Genomic DNA, 5,845 nt, shown 5'->3' with positions numbered 1-5,845 from the left:
GGGTCTAACTTACTGAATCAGAATCTCAAGGTAGGGGATGGAGCAGCTGCAGCTTTAAGAAATCCCCAGGGTGATTCTGTTGCACATCAAAGTTTGAAGAGCAGCATGTCCTCACTAGACCGCTGATGGTCCCCAAAGAAGCTGTGTATTTCCACACCCTCTTACATGCTCAGCCTGTCCCCACCCCAAACCACCTCTTCCTCTCAGTCCTGCCCCCACGCATGCATCCCAAGCTTTTCTCTTGGCTTTGCTTACTACTAAAGGAACTCCAACTCTTCTTCAAGGCCAGACCACATATCACCTTTGGCCCAAAACATCCCCTAACCTTTTCAGAGAAATTAATTATTCCTGGATACAAATGAAATCAAGGAGAATCAGAAAAGTAACCAGGATATTTTTAGGGGTGGGGGGGCAGTCACAGAATATTTACACTTTTCTTCTGTTCTTCTTTAAACTGTGGAACAAATATGTGTGTATATAATTTGAATATGTATATTAAAAGATCTGAAGAATACACATACCTGATACCAGGAAATTTTGCTTTTTATTTTATATACTTCTATAAATACCAGAGAGTAATTGTTCAAATAATTGCCAGGGGCCTGGCCAGTGTGGCTCAGTGGTTGAGCATCAACCCATGCACCAAAAGGTCGCTGGTTCAATTCCCAGTCAGGGCACATGCCTGGGTTGCAGGCTCGATCCTCAGTAGGGGGCATGCAGGAGGAAGCTGATAAATGATTCTGTCTCATCATTGATGTTTCAATCTCTCCCTCTCCCTTCTTCTCTGAAATCAATAGAAATATATAAAAAAATAATTACCAGGGAAGAATTGATTGATGTTGTAGCCCTTGTAGATGATGTTATCTTTGTATGTCTCTCTCCATGGTTTAGCTGTGGGCTCCTTGATGGTGGGGGCCTTGTCCTGTTCATCTATCACCAGAGCCCAGCACCGTCCCTGACACCTGGTGGGTACACAGTGCATACTTACTGAATTTATGGGCTCTAAAACAGAGCCTGGGCGGCTTGGTGGGTCAGTTCTGGGGACAGTCTGCTGCTGAGGCACCGCCTTCCCAGCACTTGGCATGTCATCCTAGTTGAAGGACAAAGCAGAACGGAAGTGACAGTGGTGATTGAACCAATGCTGCCACAGCCTTGATCACAAAATAAAGAGCTTGAGGCGGTGTTAGTGAGGAGAGAACTTTGGGGGTAGCAACTGGGCACAAATGGTCTGTGGGTTGCTACTACTGTATTCGCTTTATTAAAAGTCACTACAGCCCCATCAGGGTGCCTCGATTGATTGAAGTGTTATCCTGTACACCAAAAAGGTTGTAGGTTCAATTCCTGGTCAAGGCACTTACCTAGTTTGTGGATTTGATCCCTGGTCAGGGTACATGAGGGAGGCAACTGATCAATGTTTCTCACATTGATGTTTCTCTCTCTCTCCCTTCCTCTCTCTCTCAAAAAAAAATTAATAAACATATCCTCAGGTGAGAATGTTTTAAAAAATCACTATATAGTTATGATTCCTGTCTGCCTGCTCCAAAGTAACACCTACTTTTTCTTACAAACTGAGTAACACTCCCCATTCACTTTGTAGAGCCCTGCACAAATAAAAAATGGGTTCATTTTCACACAATTTCCTTAGTATCTCCTTTCTGTCTCTGTCCCTCCAGAATTCTGCAATCATGAGATTGCCTGGAAGGCTCTGGCAACTTCTAGGCATCCACTCCCAGTCCTACATTTCTAGATCAGACTCTCAAATCCTTAATCCGGCCAGAGGCACACAGATAATAACTGTCTGTGTTCTCTCCATGCCACTGAAATTAATGGGCATTCCTCCTCTCCTTCCCTTATTGAAATAACTCACTTATAAATCATGCTGGACTTTTCACTTTGACCTTCTTTGTCCACACATGTGAGAACTGGTTCCCTGACCTTCACCACCACCTCCCACACATATCCTTCCTTTATGCCAACTTCCTCTGAGAAACTGGTGTGTATAATTGTTTAATTTCATGATTTTGGGAAATCAGAAACTGTTATTACTCCTGTAACTAAGAGAGAAGAATAAATGAGATATGTTCATATTTTATTATACTTACATCCAAAAGCTATAGCAATACTTTTATCAAAATTAGTAATAAAGAATGGTTTGCCAGTTGGGAAAAAACATTATTTTATTACTTATTTTTTAATCCTCACCTGAGGATATTTTTCTATTGATTTTGAGAGAGTAGAAGAGAGGGAGGAAGACAGAGACATATCAATCTTAGTAAGAGAAGCACATCGATTGGTTGCCTCCTGCACACGCCCCGACCGGGGCCCCGGTTGGGGAGGAGCCTGCAACCGAGTACATGCCCTTGACCGGAATCGAACCCAGGACCCTTCAGTCCACAGGCCAACACTCTATCTACTGAGCCAAAGCAGGTAGGGCAAAACACATTTTAAAGTGATATTTTAGAGGGAAAAATACACTCATTTTCACAGAGTAATGTTCTCGGATGATTGATTGATTGATTTTAGAAAGTGAGAGAAACATCAATGTGCTGCTCCACTCATCCATGCATTCACTGGTTGATTCCTGCATGTGCCCTGACCAGGAATGGAACTCACAACCTTGGCATATCAGGAGAATGCTCCAACCAACTGACCCACCAGGCCAGGGCAGATAGTTTTAAAAACAGTGACTTATTCTAGGAGTTTGGGATGGATTATTTGAGGGGCAGAGAAGACAGATCATTCAACAAATAATTAAGCACCTACTTTGGGCCATGCCTTGGAATTAAAAATACAAATATGAGACACTGCCCCAGCCCCTGAGCTCATGTCATTTTAATGTCCTCTGCCGGGATTATTCAGTGCCTGTGGGTGTGATTCGCTGCCCAGTGAGGTGGTGCAATTGAGGTCCAGCTGGTGAGCCCTCTACCCTTTTTCAGTCTAATGCTAATGTTTGCTGGACTTTAGAATTAGGGCAGTTCTGGCTCTTTATCCTACTACTATAGGCCCAGTGTGGTCCTGACCACTGGTTGGGTCTGAAAGATCATGTCTGTCAGGAAAGCCAGAACTACCGGTATAATGGGAGTCTTGAGAACCGTACTTTCCTAAGGGGGGCGGGGGCTCCCACAAGACAGAGACTTACTGAGAACATTAACTTAAAGGAATGCTTCCAGGATCCCCCAGGATTTGGCTGGAGCCCTATTCTTTGTGGGCGGGAGCTGTCCAACATTTCAGCATACTTTTGCATCTGCCCACTTTGAAAGAAATGTAATGATGATCTGGCTGTTTTATTGTGTGCTGAGTTCTAAGGAAATTGACAGAGTTCAGAATCTAGCCTCTCATGTCTTTAGATTTGATATTTTAATGACCAGCTCTCCTTAAGGTCACTGAGCCCTGAGAAAACCGACTTACATTTATTTGCTCAGGCACATTTGTACCAAAAAGTCAATTTAATAGAGCAAGGGATATACCTCTTCCCTATTTTGTGGTGTCTTGAAAATCAGAAAAGTAATCAGAGCTTGCTTTGCGAGCACAAAATCAGAGCAAATAGAGTTAAGAAATGGTATGTCATCCACACCGTGGTCAGGCTTGATTAATTCTTCCCTCCGCTAGAAGAGACACTGTCCTAGTGACCAGAATACCAATGTCTGCTAAACAGAGCACCACTCCGTTGGACAATGTTAAAATTGCACTAGCATAGTTTTACTCCCCGGCCATCCTTTTTTCTATATTCCATAGTAACCACTTCCTCTGTTTATAATTACAACCAGGTGCTACGTCATGACATGTTACCGTTTTTCCATGTGTGTAGCTTATTTTGCATTGAAAATGGTGCTGCCTTGTGACTTCCAGGAAGATATACTGGTCTTACTGTGTCTCCAAGTCACACTATCTATCACACATAAATACTGATTTGCAGGGACCAGCATACAATTTCCATAAGGCCAGATAGCAGATATTTTATGTTTTGCAAGCCATACAGTCTCAGTCAAAACTAAGTCTGCTGTTGTAAATATGAAAGCAGCCATAGATAGACAATAGGTAAATGAGTGAGCATGTCTATGTACCAATAAAACTTTATTTTTAAAAAGGCTCTGGCTCATAATTGCTGACCTCTGCTTATTAGTCATAATCAGAGCAGGGGCTCTTGTTCTTTCCTAATTTTGCTTAGTCCTCTTTTATCATAAATAGTCCCTTTTGTTCTAAAGTGCCTCTCAACTTTGTTCATAGTGAAGGCTCCCTGAATTCACCACTATAATTCTAAGGTCTCCTTGGTGAAATCATGCCAGGACTTTCAAAATAAGGATAGACAATTGAGCTACATGCTCACCAGAAAGATGAATTCACAAATCTGGGTTAGCGTAAATGCATGTAAGAAGCAAGAACCTGGCCTGCAGGGGCACAGACAGGGTTAGACTGAGACAAACCCAGAATTCTGGGAACAGTCTGTCCAAAGAGTTGCTTGTGCACCTGTGTCTTCTCGGTCCCCAGCCCCCGCCCAATGCCTGGACCTTCCAGCTACCAAACCCCTACCAGATGTGTGGTTCCAAGGAACAGGAAAATATGGAGAGATCTCGCTCAGAGCCAGACTCTCATGAACAAAGCAAGAACAAACTGAGGAAAGTTCTCATTGGGTTTTTTGTAGTCACCAAAAACTGGAAGCCACCCAGATGTCCTTCACTGAGCGAATGGATAAACTGGTACATTCATACTTGTACTATTGTTTGGAATATGACTCAGCAATAAAAAGGACTAATCCATGCAACAACTTGGATGGAACTCAAAGGTGTTATGCTGAGAGAGAAAAAGAAGCCACTCTCAAAAAGTTACTGTGAAAGGGGGTGGGAGCGGCCTGGGAGAAGTCAATGGGGGGGAAAGGAGACATATGTAATACTTTCAACAACAAAGAATTTAAATTTTAATTAAATACATAAAGTTACTGTATGATTCCATTTATATAATATTCTTAAAATTACAAAATTATAATGATGGAAAACTGATCTGTGGTTACCATGGGTTAGAGTGGGAGAAGGAGCATGGCTATACAGGGCTAGTGCCAGGGCGTTTCTTGGAAGTTACAGCAGTTCCGTGTCCTAGTAGGGTGGTGATTACATGAATCTATATATGATAAAATGTCATAGACTGTGCCCCAAAAAAGTGCATTTAAAATCTGATGGATTCCAAGTCAGGTCTGTAGCTTTAGTTAATAACGTGCCAATGTCAGCTCCCTGGTCTTAACAGTTGTTATGTAAGACGTCACCGGGGAAGCTGGAGGGAGATATGTGGGAATTCTTTGTCCTATTTTGCAATTGTGAGTCTAAAATTATTTCAAAATAGTTTACAGAAATACGGAGGGGCACTGCAAGCAGTACTTAGGACTTTCTTCAGTTTTTACTAGAAAAGATAAAGCCTCAAGAATTATAAATTCTATGCAGTTTCTAAGCACTATAATTTCATTTGCTGTAATTTGGATTTGGAAACTATGCTGTTATTTTAAATACAGAATTTTAAAACATATTTTTGGCCCTAACTGGTTTGACTCAGTGAATAGAGCATCGGCCTGTGGACTGAAGGGTCCCTGGTTTGATTTCAGTCAAGGGCACATGCCCGATCCCCAGGAGGAGGTGTGCGGGAGACAGCCAATCAGTGATTCTCTCTCATCGTTGATTTTTTTTTTCTATCTCTCTCTCCCTCTCCTTTCCCCTCTGAAATCAATAAAAATATATTTTTAAAATTTTTTGTATTATTACAGCTATGTTGTATACATGAAAAAAAATTCCTTGGTGAGTTTCCCTCAGGATGAAATAGCTCCTAAATTCCTTACAGAGCTCCTGGCATGTGGCTTCCA

Source organism: Myotis brandtii, unplaced genomic scaffold, assembly GCF_000412655.1.
Source record: "Myotis brandtii unplaced genomic scaffold, ASM41265v1 scaffold454, whole genome shotgun sequence".
Taxonomy (NCBI): Eukaryota; Metazoa; Chordata; class Mammalia; order Chiroptera; family Vespertilionidae; genus Myotis; species Myotis brandtii.
Note: the sequence above shows the minus strand (reverse complement) of the source record.